At 36.6% G+C, this 19248-nt stretch overlaps 2 non-coding genes across 2 annotated transcripts; both read left to right on the plus strand.

The window, feature by feature from the left end:
• The first annotated feature begins 17237 nt into the window (after nucleotides 1-17237).
• TRNAG-GCC (transfer RNA glycine (anticodon GCC)) lies at nucleotides 17238-17308 on the plus strand. The gene has a single exon. It is a non-coding gene; the product is annotated as a tRNA-Gly (tRNA).
• A 9-nt stretch (nucleotides 17309-17317) lies between these two features.
• Nucleotides 17318-17396, plus strand: LOC127089993 (small nucleolar RNA snoR114). Its single transcript, XR_007791537.1, has one exon. It is a non-coding gene; the product is annotated as a small nucleolar RNA snoR114 (small nucleolar RNA).
• Nucleotides 17397-19248: the final 1852 nt, after the last annotated feature.

Consider the following 19248-nt stretch of genomic DNA (forward strand, 5'->3'; position numbering starts at 1 on the left):
TTATTAGTAAAGAAGAAGGATGGTAGTATGCGGTTGTGTATTGATTATCGCCAGTTGAATAAGGTTACCATTAAGAATAAGTATCCTCTGCCAAGGATAGACGATTTGTTAGATCAATTGAAAGGAGCCTACGTGTTCTCGAAGATTGATCTACGATCGGGCTATCATCAAATAAGAGTTAAGAGTTCGGATGTACCAAAGACCGCATTTAGAACCCGATATAGCCATTATGAGTTCCTTGTAATGTTGTTTGGTGTAACGAATGCCCCAGCTGTTTTCATGGACTATATGAATCAGATATTTCAACCTTACTTGGACTAGTTCGTGGTGATCTTTATTGATGACATTCTTATTTATTCTCGTACTCCCCAAGAGCACGAAGAACGCTTAAGGATTGTCCTATCAGTACTACAAGAGAAGCAACTTTTTCCCAAGTTAAGTAAGTGTGAATTTTGGATGAACGAAGTGAAGTTCCTTGGTCATGTAATATCGCAAGGAGGAGTATAAGTGGATCCATATAAAGTTGAAGCAGTTATTAATTGGGAAAGACCGAAGAATGCTTCCGAAGTCAGAAGTTTCTTAGGTTTGGCAGGTTACTATTGAAGGTTTATAAAGGGGTTTTCACATATAGCTTTACCAATGAATAGACTTACCCGAAAGGAAATTTCTTTCAAATGGGATTCGAAGTGTGAGAAGAGTTTTATGAGTTTGAAGGAAAAGCTAATGATTGCTCCTGTTTTAGTCATCCCTGATCCTAGTAAGTTTTATGAAGTATTTTGTGATGCCTCTAAGAAAGGATTAGGAGGGGTGTTAATGCAGAGTGGTCAGGTTGTAGCCTATGTCTCTCGTCAGTTGAAGCCTCGTGAAGAGAACTATCCGACTCATGATCTTGAACTAACTGATGTTGTTTTTGCATTAAAGGTGTGGCGACATTACTTGTATGGAGTGCGCTTTGAGATGTTTAGTGATCATAAGAGTTGAATTCCTTATTTGACCAGAAAGAGTTAAACAGGAGACAGAGGAGATGGATGGAGTTTTTGAAGGACTTTGATTTTGAGCTTAAGTATCACCCGGGAAAGGCGAATAAGGTTGTGGATGCCTTAAGTCGGAAAGAGATGCATAAAGCTGAGTGGATGATGTTAGAATACGCATTATTGGAAAAGTTTTGAGATCTTAATCTTCAGTTTAGTTGGACGCAGGATGGTGTGATAATGGGAAATTTGATAATTACTTCTAACCTAAGGGAAGAGATCCGACAAGCACAAATGATAGATGAGAAGTTGCAAGAGACGTCGACTCAACCAGGTTCCACTCAGTCACCAGATGGAGTTATTCTGTTTAATCAAAGGATTTTTGTTCCGAATGATGTCGAGCTGAAAAGAAAAGTTTTAGGGGAAGGCCACAAGGGGGCATTTACTATACATCCAGGTTCATCGAAGATGTATCAAGACTTGAAGAAGGACTATTGGTGGCCTAGAATGAAAAGAGATATTGCGGGATATGTGTCGAAATGCGTAGTATGCCAGCAAGTAAAGGTCGAACATCAGAAGTCAGGTGGTTTATTGCGATCTTTAGAGATTCCAATTTGGAAATAGGATAGTATTGCAATGTATTTTACAGTGGGGTTACCTCAGACCCAAGGAGGTTATGAATCTATTTGGGTGATTGTGGATTGGTTAACTAAGTCCACGCACTTCTTGGTCGTGAAGACTATTTACAAGGCAAGTCATCTTGCACGGTTGTTCATTTCAGAAATTGTTAGGTTGCATGGTTTCCAACAAGCTATGGGATCGAGATTGTGTTTAAGTACTTCTAATCATCCTTAAACGGATGGTCAGACTGAACAGACGATACAGACACTGGAAGATATGTTAAGAGCTTGTGTACTTGAAAGTGAAGGGAATTGGAAGGAGCTTTTACCACTGATTGAATTCGCTTATAACAATAGTTATCATGCAAGTATCAGAATGGCTCCTTATGAAGCCTTGTATGGACGGAAATGTAGAACACCTTTATGTTGGACGAAAGTTGGTGAAGAAAGGATCTTAGGACCGGATTTTATTCAAGAAACTACCGAAAAGATAAGGATGGTCCGTGATAAGATGAAGAAAGCGCAAGATCGCCAAAAGAGCTATGTGGATCACCAGAGAAAACCATTGGAATTTGAGGAAGGTGATCATGTATTTTTGAAGGTGACTCCGAGGTTGAGACTGAAAGGATTGTTTAAGTCGTGGAAGCTAAGTCTGAGATACATAGGGCCATACCATATTATAGAGAGGATTGAAGAAGTAGCCTACAGATTAGCTTTACCACCTTCTCTATCAGAAATGCATGATGTTTTTCACGTATCTCAACTTCAAATGTTCATTCCAGATTCTCTTCAGCCTATTCTTTCAGATTCAATAGAAGTAGAAGCAGACCTGACTTTCGAACCTCTACCAAGTTGCATTGCAGGACGAGAAGTTAAAGTATTAGAGAATAAGGATATTCCTCTTGTTAAGGTTCAATGGGACGAATCACATCCGGGCGATGCTACCTGGGAACTGGAGTCAGAAATGTGAGAAGCTTACCCTCATCTCTTCCAGGTAATGTTTAAATTCGAGGACGAATTTTTATTTAGGGGGGGAGGATGTAATACCCTGTATTTCCTTGTATGCCTAAATTTCTATTAATTGAGGTCAATTGAGTTCCTATGTGCTCTAAAAGTTGTCGATTGGGATAAATAGAGTAAATAGTGAGTTCAGGTTGACTTAACTAATATTAATTGGGGTTGGCCTTTTATTAATTGGGACATTTTGGTAACACTAATAATGGGTCAATAGCTCTGGTAGAACAAATATTACAAGTTTGGTGCCACTTGAGATATTTGTTGCTACTAGAAACCACTTACTAACCACACAAATAATTATGGCCACTTGCTTATGATCTTTGACTCACTCACCACCACATGTTTGTATGATATACTACCTACCATAAGCCACTTCATTTCTCAATGTATTAGAAAGTATAAGTAGAGAGAAAGGGAAAGATAGAAGAAGAGGAAACAAGCTAGTGAAGAAGAAGAAGGAAAGCTTGGGAAGATCAAGAGAACCAACACCATCATCTTCATCCTCATCTCATCTTCAACAAATTCTCCTCTTTAATTTCTTGAGGTGGGTTCTAGTTAGAAACTCTAGGTTTATAGAATATTAGGGTTATGAAATGATAGATAAATCATGAACAATCCAGGCTATGTGATGAATATTTCTCTTGATGTTGTTGTTTTTATGAACATGTGCTTGATAGGTTCTTTATGATTGTTGTGATAACATGATTTGTTGTGGTTGTGGTTAAATGATTGGTTGTGTTTATGATGTTGAAATCCTTGTGGTTATGAACTTGGAATCCTTGTTATACATGTGTATATGAGCATGTAATATGATGAGTTTTGTTGGAAGAAGAAATGGATGGTGTGTTAGAAATGAAATAACAGAGGAAAGGGTGTCTGTGAAGTGGAAAATGTGAAAATATGAGTGGACCAATCGATTGGTCTCTGTCATCAATCAATTGACAACCCTTTGTTTTGCAGAAAAAAAATGTACTTTTAATAGGACTAATCGATTGACACTGCATTACAATCGATTGCACAAACATGTTGTATATGAACAGTGAAATTTTTTCAGTGAGCCAATCGATTGACACTCAAGATCAATCGATTGATCCTCAGCAAATTTTGAAAAACAGAAATGTGAGAGGAACCAATCGATTGACTTAAGTTGAAAACTTCAAAATCCATTTCTTAAGTGTTTCTAAATGCATTCTTCCAACCATTAATCAATTGTGATGCTATGCTTATGTTGAATACATGCTAATGGTGAAAATTACATGATGAATCTAGTGAGTTAACCTATGATTGAAATTAGGTCATGAGTTAGGTTTACAACCTAGGTAATATGAGAATATTGTATTCATTCGTATGACACTTATGTGGAGGTCGTGAACGAATTGTTGCCATGATTGAGAATGAGACGCATTGTATGGAACATGCCATGTTAATATTTGTGTATTCTGGTGAATGAAGTCACTTGTGATTGACTGATTTTGTTATGGTTCATGGAACCAATGTTTTGTGGAACCGATCATGTATTCAGAATGTGTATTTTCTGTGATGGTGCACATCTCTTTTTGGTATGCTTTGATGAGTAAGCATTGGAATGTGAGACCAATGATTCGAGCCTCAATTGGGTTTGAGCCCCAACCACGATGGACGTGTGGGAACGGTGGACACCTAAATGGTTTGGATTCCCATACGGTGAAAGAGACCCTAAGTGGGTTAGATTCCCATACGGGTGACGGTCGCTTGAACTGGGGATTAAGCCTCATAGAGAACCCAATATCCACCGCGAAAGTCGAATCATATGAGCATGCATGAACCGGGCCTGGCTTAGACATAAATCCGTTCGAGAATTGATGTTTCGTGATCGGAATAATGATCGTGGTTGAGTTGTGAGAACTCAGGTGCATGTTGCCATACATTGCGAGGTAGTTTCCCCATCACTCAAGTCTTCGTTCCCTTGTTGACTTGAGTTGGATATGAGTTGAGTATTGATTAGAAAACCCTGTAGAGCCGAGTGGACCCATAAGATAGGGAACCCACTGAGATTATTATCTCAGCCCATGTTGTTGATTATTTTTTTCAGGTGGTTCTGAGCAGGTGAATGGTAAGGACAAGATATAGTGATGTCTTGCTTACCTGATGACTGGATGGGTTTTCTTTCCGCTGTGTAGATATTTTTGAGATTATTTTCTAATGATCTAGATCAATAGTTTTATTTTGGGCACTTTTGTGTACATTTTGTGCCATGTTGTATTTATTTTGGACATGTATTTGTATATGTACATTGTGCAGCTAGACGCTTATGTATTTCAGTACCAGTTTTACAATATGTACAATATGTATTCTAGACATATATTATATGTGGGTGTTACACTATTCATCCATATGGACCTTTGAATAATGGAATGAAATGAGTGATGGAATGTATGATCAAGTGGAATGATCATGCTATGCTGGTGCAGATGAAAAAAACCCAGGGTAAAATTTATGGTATGACAATATGCGATAATTTCATTTGCATGGAGCCCATAGATTTCCCGTGCTACAGACAAAACATTTCATATTCTTCTAACAAAGTGTTGATTTTAGATTTCTAGACGTCTTATGTTCCCTCATGGAGAGCCTGAAAAGCACCCCACAATGCCTTAGCCATCTTACAATGTGATTTTGAAAATTACACATTTACACTCAATGGATATATGAGTATATTTCTCTCTTTCAAATATAAGACGCCTACTTAATTTCACTTTTATTCCATTCCTTTGGTGGTTTGTTACTGGGTACACATTAAATACCTTTTGAGGAACAAAAGGCCCTTCTTCTATGGCTACCCATAATGATAAATCCACTGACTTAAGATGCACGCACATGTAATCCTTCCAATGTGCTCCCTTAGGATAAATTTCCACCAAATTTAACAAATATTGGGGTTGTTAAACCTTATCAAAAGAATCAGCTATTGATGCCAATTGTTGGTTTGAATATGGTGTTAATTGTCTATAAAAGGGATTGAATAGACAGTAAAATCCTCGTCGAATATATTCAAAAAATCTAAGTAAATTGCATAAGCTTTTATGTTAAATTTTTATTTGAAAAAGGTTTTTAAAAGTTTGAAGGTTTGATCGTAACGATACATACATACCAATGATATATAATCAAATGAAACACAATATTCTAATTAACTTTCAATAGACCAAATAAGAAATTTGATATATTTATTAATTAACCAATCTTATATAATCTCTAATAATAATTTAACAGTATTTTCAGCAATAAGATTCTTTGGAAAAACCAATCTTATCATACATAAGCTTATACAGTTGATCTCTATGAACAATTCTTTGAATTTAATTGCTCACCAATATGTATAACCTTTTTCATGTGTTTGAAAGTCACAACATTATTTCCTTGATTAAATCCACCTTCTTCGTATATCTTATCCTTAGTGACATGGTAGATTTTCCTTTGCTTTCTTGAAAAACTAGAGCATACAGCTTGAATATTTAACAAATCTTTGCATTTAAGACATTAGATCCCTTTGCACCTGAATGAGTAGTTAAGACTTTGTCTTTCACCATTCTTTTCTTTACGCAGAATGTTCTTGACATTAGTAGGGACATTATTCCCATATCTCTTGTCAAGTTTTCTCATGACTTTACAAAATATCTTATTAAGCTTGAGATTTTTTTTCAGAATTACATTCTACTTGGTCTTCACAATCTTCATAACTTACTTTGGCTCTATTATTTGGAGGATAAACAATATTTGATCTATGAACTGCTCCTCCTTCATTGAAATTGTTCATCTTACACATAATAAGAACCTTGGAGCTCATCCAAACAAAATAGGGTGGCTACTCTAATATCAATTGAAATTATGTTTTCAGGAGGACAGATGGTAGACCAGATGCCTAGGACAAAGAGTACAACGAGTTTATGACAGATAACAGATTTTGGGGACAGATGTTTAACACAATGTCTAGGACATTGTATACCAGAAACTAAAAACCATTTATACAACCAAGTTATGACAAACTAACTTATACAAGATGATGAAGCAAAAAAGCAATAAAGAACACAAGGAATTATTAACTCAGTTCGGTAAAATCACACCTATGTCTAAGGTACACTTTGTAATAACAACAACAAATATTTATATCAGAGTAATCATGCACCAAGGGTGTCACACAACATTTCACACCATAAAAACTGTCATGCTCTTTATTTAATCAAAATAAACATTAACATTTTTGTTTGCAAAATTCGCAGCGGATAGAAATCAACCAACCATTCAAAACATATAACGTTTTACAGGTAAAAGGTTCAACAACCAACAATAAAACAATTAAAACCTCCCGTCCCAATGTTACATCTATCAGAGCACGACCCACTAAGTAGACTACACTAGACTCCAGGCACTAGCTTCTACTCACTCACTGCTCGTTACCTGAAAAATAGTTGTAAGGGTGAGTTCCTCAATCGATATAACAAACATTATAAATTATCATGTTATGTTAAGTAAATTTACACGTTAATCACCCTAATCGTATCATGCATTCAGTAACGGCACATCAACTCAAATATCATACTCAATACAAACGTAAAATGCAACTCAATAACGACATAAATTGCAACTCAACAACAACATAAAATGCAACTCAAATGAGACTCGACTCGTCATGCATGTGGTACCATTCAGAGTAAAACTCCCAACTTAAAATCATTGCCAGTTTAGTGGGCATCAAGGCATAAGCCTTCAACTTTCAACTTAAAATTTTGCCAATCCAGGCCAACGTGGTGTGAGCAAAGCTCCGATTTTTGCCAATCCAGGCCAACGTGGTGTGAGCAAAGCTCCGACTTAATGCATATGAATGTACATGGCATACACGACTTTAAATTTCCGACAACATAATAATAACAGCAACACAACAATGTTTTCAACATAATCAACTTATAATCAACGTTGGCTCATCAAGCCTACAACTCAGTATTTTCAACAACTTAACACAACTTATCAACATATTTATATCAACACTTCATAACATAAACTCAACAAAATTACTCATCGAAATCAACGAGAATATGCCAATCACCAATTAGGTTCCCAACATTGAAATATCAAATTTTCCAATTTCCAACAGTGTTAACCGGTTAACGCCCTGGGTTAACCGGTTAACGCAGGACAAAAATACATTTTCTGGCAAAACGCAACAGTGTTAACCGGTTAACACCCTGGGTTAACCGGTTAACGCAGGCAAAACAGCATTCCCTGCGCTAACACAAGGCAGAATGCAGAGTTCTCCGCATTTTCCGCCGTTGGAGGACTTCCGGACCTCCGATTCAACTTCCGTAAAAAGCTACATTATCGGAAAATCACGACACATACAATTATCGATTCAATTTCAGTTTTCATACAACTTATTCATCACAATTTTCTCAGCATTCTAAATCCCAATTAGGGTCAATTCAACGGCTATCACTACCCATGACATGTTAATCTATAATACCCATCAAACGACGATAAACCCCCCTTACCTGAGATAATCCGGCAATCTCTAAGCTTCAAGTTTTTCCGTTCTTCAACCTTTGCTCTCTAGCTCTTCCTCTTTGCCCTTTCTCCACTTCTCTGCAGCTTCTCCGTTTTCACGTAAAACCCTTTACCAACAAACGAAACCCTTTTTCCTTATTCCAACTTATATATATTTTCCAAATAATTATTATTCCAAATAATAATAATAATAATAATCCAATAATTCAATTTATTTAATTAAATTATTAAATATATTATTAACTTAATTTAAATAATCCTCTTATTTAATTCGGGGTGTTACAACTCTCCCCTACTAAAAGAGTTTTCGTCCTCGAAAACATACCTCAAGCAAATAACTCCGGATAAGACTCCTTCATCTGACTCTCCAGTTCCCAAGTCACATTGCCACCTGCTGGTCCTCCCCAAGCTACCTTCACCAAGGCAATCTCTTTACCCCGCAACTGCTTCAACTCTCGATCCTCAATCCTCATAGGTGATGTTTCAACAGTCAGGTTATCTCTCACCTGTACATCATCTACTTGGATCACATGCGACGGATCATGAATGTACCTCCTCAACTGAGATACATGAAAAACCTCATGCAAATTCGCAAGTGACGGCGGTAAAGCGATACGATAGGCTACTTCTCCTATCCTCTCCAAAATCTGATAAGGACCAATAAATCGAGGTGTCAACTTCTTTGACTTCAAAGCTCGACCAACCCCAGTTATCGGAGTAACACGAAGAAACACGTGATCTCCCTCTAGTAACTCAAGTGATTTCCTCCTCTTGTCATGATAACTCTTCTGACGACTCTGAGCAATTCTCATCTTCTCCTGAATCATCTTAATCTTTTCCGTAGTTTGTTGAACAATCTCCGGTCCAACCACAGCACTCTCACCGGACTCATACCAACATAAAGGTGTCCGACATCTCCTACCATACAAAGCTTCAAACGGTGCCATACCAATACTCGAATGAAAACTATTGTTGTAGGTAAACTCAATCAAAGGTAAATAACAATCCCAAGCACCTCCCTTTTCCAAAACACAAGCTCTCAAAAGATCCTCTAATGACTGAATCGTCCTCTCAGTCTGACCATCAGTCTGCGGGTGATATGCAGAACTCAATCTCAGCTTAGTTCCCAAAGCCTTCTGCAAACCTTCCCAGAACTTCGATGTAAATCTAGGATCTCTGTCCGAAACAATACTCGACGGAATACCATACAAACTTACAATCTTCTCAATATACAACTCGGCTAATCTTTCTAACGGATAATCCATTCTGATCGGAATGAAATGAGCCGACTTTGTCAATCTGTCAACAATCACCCAAATAGCTTCAAAGTTCTTAATTGTTCTCGGTAACCCAGAAACAAAATCCATACTGATACTATCCCACTTCCACTCTGGAATAGCCAACGGTTGCATTAGCCCAGACGGCTTCTGATGCTCAATCTTTGACTTCTGACAAGTCAAACAAGAATAAACAAAGCTCGCAATTTCTCTTTTCATTCCCGGCCACCAAAATAACTTTTTCAAATCGTGATACATCTTCGTAGCTCCATGATGAATACTCAACCCACTACGATGTCCTTCCTCAAGAATACTCTTCTTAAGCTCAGTAACATCCGGAATACACACCCGATTACCAAATTTCAGAATACCATTTTCATCAACTCTGAATTCACCACCTTGACCCTGATTCACCAGAGTCAATTTATAAACCAAAAGCACATCGGATTTCTGACCCTCTCTGATCTCATCCAGAATACCACTTGTCAACTTCAACATTCCCAACTTAACACTATTGTGAGTACTCTCACACACCAAACTCAAGTCTCTAAACTGCTCAATTAAATCCAATTCCTTAACCATTAGCATAGACATATGTAATGATTTCCGACTCAATGCATCAGCCACTACGTTTGCTTTACCCGAATGGTAATTCAAACCAAAGTCATAATCCTTCAGAAACTCTAACCATCTTCTCTGTCTCATATTCAGCTCTTTCTGATCAAACAAATACTTTAAACTTTTATGGTCACTGAAAACCTCAAATCTCGACCCATACAAGTAATGCCTCCATAACTTCAGAACAAACACCACAGCCGCCAACTCTAAATCGTGCGTCGGGTAGTTCCTCTCATGAACTCTCAGCTGTCTTGAAGCATAAGCTATAACCTGCTTATTCTGCATCAATACGCCACCCAAACCCAACAATGAAGCATCACAGTAAACTTCAAATGATTCCGACGAACTCGGTAATATCAGAATAGGAGCAATAGTCAACCTTCTCTTTAACTCTTGGAAACCTTCTTCACATTTTGAATCCCAAACAAACGCTTGCCCCTTTCTAGTCAACATCGTCAATGGTAACGCCAACTTAGAAAATCCCTCAATGAACTTTCTATAATAACCAGCCAAGCCAAGAAAACTTCGAATCTCAGCAACAGACTTCGGAGCTTCCCACTTAGACACCGCTTCTATCTTAGAAGGATCAACAGCAACGCCACCTCTTGAAATCACATGACCAAGAAAACTCACCTCTCCTAACCAAAATTCACACTTGGACAGTTTAGCAAATAACTTCTTTTCTCGGAGAATTTCTAAAACCACTCTCAAATGCTCAGCATGCTCTTCTTCAGATTTCGAATACACCAAAATGTCATCAATAAACACCACAACAAACTTGTCTAGGTACGGATGGAAAATCCTATTCATATACTCCATAAATACTCCAGGCGCATTAGTCACACCAAAAGGCATTACAGAATACTCATAATGTCCATACCTTGTTCTGAAAGCAGTCTTCTGAATATCCTCAGTTTTCACACGGATCTGATGATACCCAGATCTCAAATCTATTTTGCTGAACATACTTGCACCAACCAACTGATCCATCAAATCATCAATCCTCGGCAAAGGATACCGATTCTTGATCGTCACTTTATTCAGTTGCCTGTAGTCCACACACAACCTCATAGTACCTTCTTTCTTCCTAACCAATAGCACTGGTGCACCCCACGGTGACACACTCGGACGAATAAATTTCTTATCCAACAGATCTTCCAACTGACTCTTCAATTCAGTTAACTCAACAGCAGACATACGGTACGGAGCCATCGATATCGGCCTAGTACCAGGTACCAAATCAATCGAGAACTCCACTTCTCGCTCTGGCGGTAATTCATTCACCTCTTACGGAAACACATCAGGAAAATCACACACCACGGCTAGATTGCCAATCACCAGTTTACCTTTAGCCTCCAAAGTCGCTAACAGCATAAACAACTCTGCCCCATCAGCTACTTCCTCATTCACTTGCCTTGCTGATAGAAACAAACTCTTTCCCTCCTCAATCTCAGGAAAGACCACCGTCTTATCAAAACAGTTGATAGAAACTCGGTTAAACACCAACCAGTTCATACCCAGAATAACATCAATCTGCACTAGTGGAAGACACACTAGGTCCATCCCAAAGTCTCTACCAAAAATACTCAAAGGACAGTTTAAACAAACTGAAGTAGTAGTCACTGAACCCTTCGCAGGAGTATCAATTACCATACTACCAAACATCTCAGATATTTCTAACTTAAGTTTCACAGCACAATCCAAAGATATAAAGGAATGAGTCGCACCTGTGTCAATAATAGCTACAAGAGGAAAGCCATTAATATAACACGTACCTCGGATAAGTCTGTCCTCACTGGAGGTTTGAGTTCCGGTCAATGCGAACACCCTCCCCGTCTGAGATTTCTTTGGCTTCTGACACTGACTTCCAATATGCCCTTCTTCGCCACAATTAAAACAAATCACTTCCTTGTGCTTGCAATCAGCTATTGCATGACCAATCTTACCACAGCGAAAACACCTCTTTACTTCAGCAGTGCATACATTACTCTTATGACCAGCCTGACCATATTTGAAACAAACTATACCAACAGGAGCACCTCCCCTACTAGTCCTCTGAGCCGGAGCAGCTCCTTGTTTCCCTTTTCCCACTGGGGCATCATACGGCTTGCCACGATTTTGATGTTGCTTGCCCCTGCGGTCACTGACAATCTTGTAATGAGCATTATTGTCTTCTTCAAATATTCTGCAGCTATCAACCAATTCAGTAAAAATGCGTATCTTCTGATACCCAACAGCCTTCTTAATTTCAGAGCGCAGTCCGTTTTCAAACTTGATGCACTTTGAAAATTCAGCACCAGCACCAGTGTAATGAGGATAAAATTTGGACAGCTCCACAAATTTCGCAGCATAATCAGTGACAGACATGTTTCCTTGCTTCAGCTCAAGGAACTCAATTTCCTTCTTACCACGGACATCTTCCGGATAATACTTTCTCATGAATTCCCTACGGAATACATCCCAAGTAATGACTTCACCTGCCACGGTCAACCTCTCGTGAGTCTCTAGCCACCAGTCATCAGCTTCGACTGCTAGCATGTGAGTACCATACCGAACCTTCTGAGCTGGAGTGCAATCCATAACACGGAAGATTCTCTCGATCTCTTTCAACCATCCCAAGGCTGCATCTGGATCATGCTTTCCTTTAAACACCGGCGGATTCTCTCTCTGAAAAGTCGCCAAGCTACGTGATCCAGCATCACCACCAGCATTTGGTAAGTTCTGCACAGCTTGTGCCATCGCTTGCATTGCGGCAGCCATTGCAGCGTCATTCCTTCCCGCCATTTCAACTTATCAATACAACACAACTTAAAGTTAGATTGGTAACAATACACAATTGTTAGACAGTAACGACACGACAACTGGCCGGACAGACCGACCTGCTCTGATACCACTAATGTAACACCCTTCTAAAATACCCCAAATATTTAATAACAACAACAAATATTTATATCAGAGTAATCATGCACCAAGGGTGTCACACAACATTTCACACCATAAAAACTGTCATGCTCTTTATTTAATCAAAATAAACATTAACATTTTTGTTTGCAAAATTCGCAGCGGATAGAAATCAACCAACCATTCAAAACATATAACGTTTTACAGGTAAAAGGTTCAACAACCAACAATAAAACAATTAAAACCTCCCGTCCCGATGTTACATCTATCAGAGCACGACCCACTAAGTAGACTACACTAGACTCCAGGCACTAGCTTCTACTTACTCACTGCTCGTTACCTGAAAAATAGTTGTAAGGGTGAGTTCCTCAATCGATATAACAAACATTATAAATTATCATGTTATGTTAAGTAAATTTACACGTTAATCACCCTAATCGTATCATGCATTCAGTAACGGCACATCAACTCAAATATCATACTCAATAACAACGTAAAATGCAACTCAATAACGACATAAATTGCAACTCAACAACAACATAAAATGCAACTCAAATGAGACTCGACTCGTCATGCATGTGGTACCATTCGGAGTAAAACTCCCAACTTAAAATCATTGCCAGTTTAGTGGGCATCAAGGCATAAGCCTTCAACTTTCAACTTAAAATTTTGCCAATCCAGGCCAACGTGGTGTGAGCAAAGCTCCGATTTTTGCCAATCCAGGCCAACGTGGTGTGAGCAAAGCTCCGACTTAATGCATATGAATGTACATGGCATACACGACTTTAAATTTCCGACAACATAATAATAACAGCAACACAACAATGTTTTCAACATAATCAACTTATAATCAACGTTGGCTCATCAAGCCTACAACTCAGTATTTTCAACAACTTAACACAACTTATCAACATATTTATATCAACACTTCATAACATAAACTCAACAAAATTACTCATCGAAATCAACGAGAATATGCCAATCACCAATTAGGTTCCCAACATTGAAATATCAAATTTTCCAATTTCCAACAGTGTTAACCGGTTAACGCCCTGGGTTAACCGGTTAACGCAGGACAAAAATACATTTTCTGGCAAAACGCAACAGTGTTAACCGGTTAACACCCTGGGTTAACCGGTTAACGCAGGCAAAACAGCATTCCCTGCGCTAACACAAGGCAGAATGCAGAGTTCTCCGCATTTTCCGCCGTTGGAGGACTTCCGGACCTCCGATTCAACTTCCGTAAAAAGCTACATTATCGGAAAATCATGACACATACAATTATCGATTCAATTTCAGTTTTCATACAACTTATTCATCACAATTTTCTCAGCATTCTAAATCCCAATTAGGGTCAATTCAACGGCTATCACTACCCATGACATGTTAATCTATAATACCCATCAAACGACGATAAACCCCCCTTACCTGAGATAATCCGGCAATCTCTAAGCTTCAAGTTTTTCCGTTCTTCAACCTTTGCTCTCTAGCTCTTCCTCTTTGCCCTTTCTCCACTTCTCTGCAGCTTCTCCGTTTTCACGTAAAACCCTTTACCAACAAACGAAACCCTTTTTCCTTATTCCAACTTATATATATTTTCCAAATAATTATTATTCCAAATAATAATAATAATAATAATCCAATAATTCAATTTATTTAATTAAATTATTAAATATATTATTAACTTAATTTAAATAATCCTCTTATTTAATTCGGGGTGTTACACACTTGACCCAAGAAAGGAAATTTACTACTTTGAATTAGTATAATTAGTCTTATGTTAACACCAACCCCATGATGTTCAATGCATCTTCCTAATCCTAGTGACTTTTTATTTAGGACTCCCCCTAAATATGAGAACTCCTCTCACTTTCTCTCAATCACTAATCCCAAGTGATCAACTTCAATAGCAATAATATTGAATGTTGAATTTACAACTCAACTAAGACAACCCAACAACTATGTCAAGTTAATGAAACATAGAGTGGTGTACACAAATACAAATACTTTGTTCTCCAGCTTATAACATTAATATCTTGGAACAAAGTTTTACAACTCAACTAACAAACTAAATTGTATGCCTTAAGATATGAATGGAGGTGCTAGAGTGGTGCACAAAAATAACACAAGTAAAGAATCAAAAGATAAACCTTAAGTCTATGTTTTAGCAAGTGGTGTGCTAAGAATACCAAATAAAATTGGATTCAGAATACCCAACCAAATTACAATCCATCCTTTGGAGTACCATGAACCCATAAGTTGTGTGATAAGGAGATACCTCATAATGCATTTGGCCATATTGAGGTATGATTCTTTGGGGTTTGCTTGAAAGCATGCACACAAACTGACAACAAACATTCATGACAAGAAGAAGTAAGATAAATGAGAGAGCCTATCATACCCCATATATTTTATCTCATTTATTGCTTTTCCTTCTCCGTCCTTGTCTAAATTGCATGACGTACTCACCAGGGTTGAAATTATGTTTGCTTTATCATGCCAAATCTCTTTAGCAACTCTTTGTAGTGTTTTCCTTTATTCATGAAGGTTCCTTCCTTCGATTGATAAATCTAAAATCCAAGAAAGTACCACAACTACCCTATAATAGACATTTCAAATTTATTTTGCATCATATTAGAAAATTTATTGCCTAAGGAATCGTTAGTAGCACCAAAAATGATATCATTGACAAATATTTGTAGAAGTCAAATCTCATTCTCGATTTTCTTAATGAAAAGAGTTATATCAACATTCCCTCTTTGAAAATTGTTTTCAAGAAGAAAATTTCTTTAAACTGTAGATAGTATTTTTCAGCTTGAAGACATGATCAGGAAAAGAAGAGTTTAAACCTGATAACATCTTCAAGCTGAAAAAGGATATCTACGGTTTAAAGCAAGTTTCTTCTTGAAAACAATTTTCAAAAAGGAAATGTGGAATGTGATTTAAACCGTTCCACTACCCCCATTTTGTAGTGGGCCTCCTTGGAACATGAAAGGCGTGCTCAATTTCATTCTCATTAGAATAGTTCTCAGAATTCATATTTTGGAATTCATCACCATGATTGCTTCAGATTTATGCAATGTTTAGTCATTTTTTCGTTCTAGATAACCTTGGCTAATTTATGAAAGGGAGCAAAGGCGTCTCTTTTGTTAGATTGGAAAAATGTACATGTATAGCGAGAGTAGTCATCCACAACTACAAGGGCATATTAATTCCCGCAAAAACCCATGGTTCTGGATGGGCCAAAAAGATCCATATGCAATAGTTGTAAAGGCTTATTTGTAGCAACGATGTTTTTATATTTAAATGGGGTATTTACTTGCTTAGCATTTTATCACTCATCACATGATCCATTCTTTGACAAACTGATTACTAAATCCTTGCAGGCCAACTTGTTCAGATGATCCACATGGAATTGAGCTACTCTTCTATGCCATATGCTTTGAATAACATGTATCAAGGTACCACCTAGCATTTGATAAATATTTTTACTATATTTCTCATGAGGGTCATAGTTACATAAATATGATGAATCATATCATATATGTTTCTCATCTTGTGATCATGGTGTTATTTATAAAAATGTGGAGGATAACCATATTTACTTCCATGAGTTTCTTAATAAAGAGAAATAGAGCAACATGACCACTCTCATTATAATAATTACATTTGAGAGTTTTTCATTTAGAAGTTTGATGATCATGTCATATGTTACAGAAGTTTTCAATGTTATTCTTTGGTTCATAACCTAAACCATCTTTATTATACAACCTTGTTCAAACTAAATCCCAATCATGCAAAGGGACAAAAAAATACGAAACTGGGTATGATGAAGTCCAAAACAAATTCGACTAAGCCTATTTCATCCCCTCCATTATATGAACATAAAATTTTCAAACCACGTCAATGTATTGTCTTTGATGATTTGTCATGACCACTTTATTCTCTTTGGTATTCTTCTTTCCATGATAAAATATTTGAACCACCTTCTCCTTATGAGATAGGAAAATATCGATAAAAATTTTGCGTCCCTACAATGGGATGTTATTGGTGCTAGAAATTAAGTTGAATTAACAGATTAAAAATGCTCTTTATTTTGTTAATATATTAAAATAAAAAAAATAAGTGTAAAAATATCAAATAGTTGGGAGGAAATATTGAATTGTTTTAGTTTTTTGAAGAGAAAATATGATAAGTAAAACACATTTAAAACCTTTAAGTTTTGTTATAAAGCATGGTTACAAAATATATGGAAGTCATGGAAGAGTTTAACTGTGATTTTGGTATCATAGCAACAAGCACCAGTGGTCTAGTGGTAGAATAGTACCTTGCCACGGTACAGACCCGGGTTCGATTCCCGGCTGGTGCAAATTTGAAAGAGCTGTGATGATAAATATTGTGATGTTTGGTAACATTACCTCTCCTGAAATACTGGATGAAAATATGCCTCTGAGCTCTGATTTTTTTATCATTAATTACCACCGATCCAGAAACTACATTTCTGTTGGACACAAACCAAACAATGCTACTTACTACTTGGATGAATTAATGATCGCTGCTGCTGTTGCTGCAGACTTGTTCTATTCAAACACCTTCTCAAATTATAGTTTTACATTTGCACTAGACACACAACAACATCGGATTATGGTTATGGTTTTTTTTTCTCTCTTTATTTATTTATTTATGGAATGATACTCATTTCTTTTTACTTTTGATTTTCAACTATATATTCTTCTAGTTTTAAGGGATTGGAATAATTGGTTTTCATATGCTGGCAAATGAATGTTTCTTTTGGTTCAGCTGTCTTGTGCTTTATATTTTGTATCTAAACACCTCTAGGTGGATGGATCAGAAATTTGAACTTTTTTATACATCAATATCATTCAGAATCTTAAAACTATAAGTTTAAAGAACGAGTTTTGTAAGAATACTAGTTAAAAATCAATGTTCCATAATTTCTCAACTTAAATAAATTTATTCTAAACTTTTTATAATTTTCACCACATAAATTCTCATAAAAAAGAGTGTATAGTCAAATTTGTAAACATGATAATACAAAATTCAACTAAATTTCTCCTACATTAGTTTCATAACTCTAAAATGTTTACAACTTAATTTATCATTTATTAGGTTTCAATATGCTTCTCACACCTTAAAAACAATCTTGGATAAGAAAAAATACATGAAAAAAATAAGGAGGTAATCAGAAAATATATCTATCTGATATATTATTTTCTTTAGCATTTAGTGTGCATGACATGTTCGACAAATTTCAACATTGTAAATAATTTTAATATATATCAAACAAATGATAATATAGAATATATTTTCAGACTAAAATAAAAGTTAAGAAATTCTTTATCTAATTGATCGACGGTGCCTTGTTTTTGTTAGAATGTAATTCAAATTCATATTCTCTTTCATTTAGAGTTAATTTGGTTTTGCATTTATATTACATTTGGCTTGGGCTTTTGTATATAAGCTAAAGTTTAGTTCAGTTTGATATAGAATTTTGTAATCAATTATGTTTTAAAAGTTAATGAAATTCACATTGAATTATAAGTGAGAAGTGTGTGATTGATTTCGTCTTTGAAATTCACAGTGAATTGAAGTTCGAAATCGAAACAGAATCATATTTATTAGGAAACACGAGGGTTAGTGAAATTTGAGTGATTTTGCATAAGAACGAAGATGAACTGAGGAAACGGCAGCTTGAACACAAAGCTTCCAGTCTTTGATGGAAAGAATTAGAATTGGTGGATGATTCATATGCGTGTGTTGTTTGGCGCTCAAGATGATTCAGTTCAGCAGTTGGCGTCGAATATCCAATGTATACAGCAAGAAGTATTGCATCAGGGTATTCTTAAGGACATGAAGGATAGTTTCGGTTGGATTGGTGATGGTTCGGGTAAGTTTTCAGTGAATTCTTGTTATAAGGGACTATTGAAGGAGCAATTAGAGACTAGGTACTGTTATGAGATTTTACTGTAGTTTAAAAGATTGTGGAGCACCAAAGTTCTGTCTAAGATTCAAATCTTTAGTTGGCGTATGTTGATTAATCAGCTTCCCTCTAAAAAGGAGTTAGCTAAGGGGCGGTTTCGTTCTCAGTATCTAAACTTATGTGTGCTGCTTGTTTTAAGTTGGAGGAAGATTTATTCCATATTCTTTACCTAATTGATGTTATAAAAAACCTTTTAAAAAAATAATATTTGTAGCACCATTCAACAATTGTCTTTTTTTTCATGTATTAAAATCTTTAAATCTTATTTATATTATAATGTAGGAATGTTTGAGAATCTTAAACAGGAC

This window comes from Lathyrus oleraceus, chromosome 5 (genome assembly GCF_024323335.1).
Source record: "Lathyrus oleraceus cultivar Zhongwan6 chromosome 5, CAAS_Psat_ZW6_1.0, whole genome shotgun sequence".
NCBI lineage: Eukaryota > Viridiplantae > Streptophyta > Magnoliopsida > Fabales > Fabaceae > Lathyrus > Lathyrus oleraceus.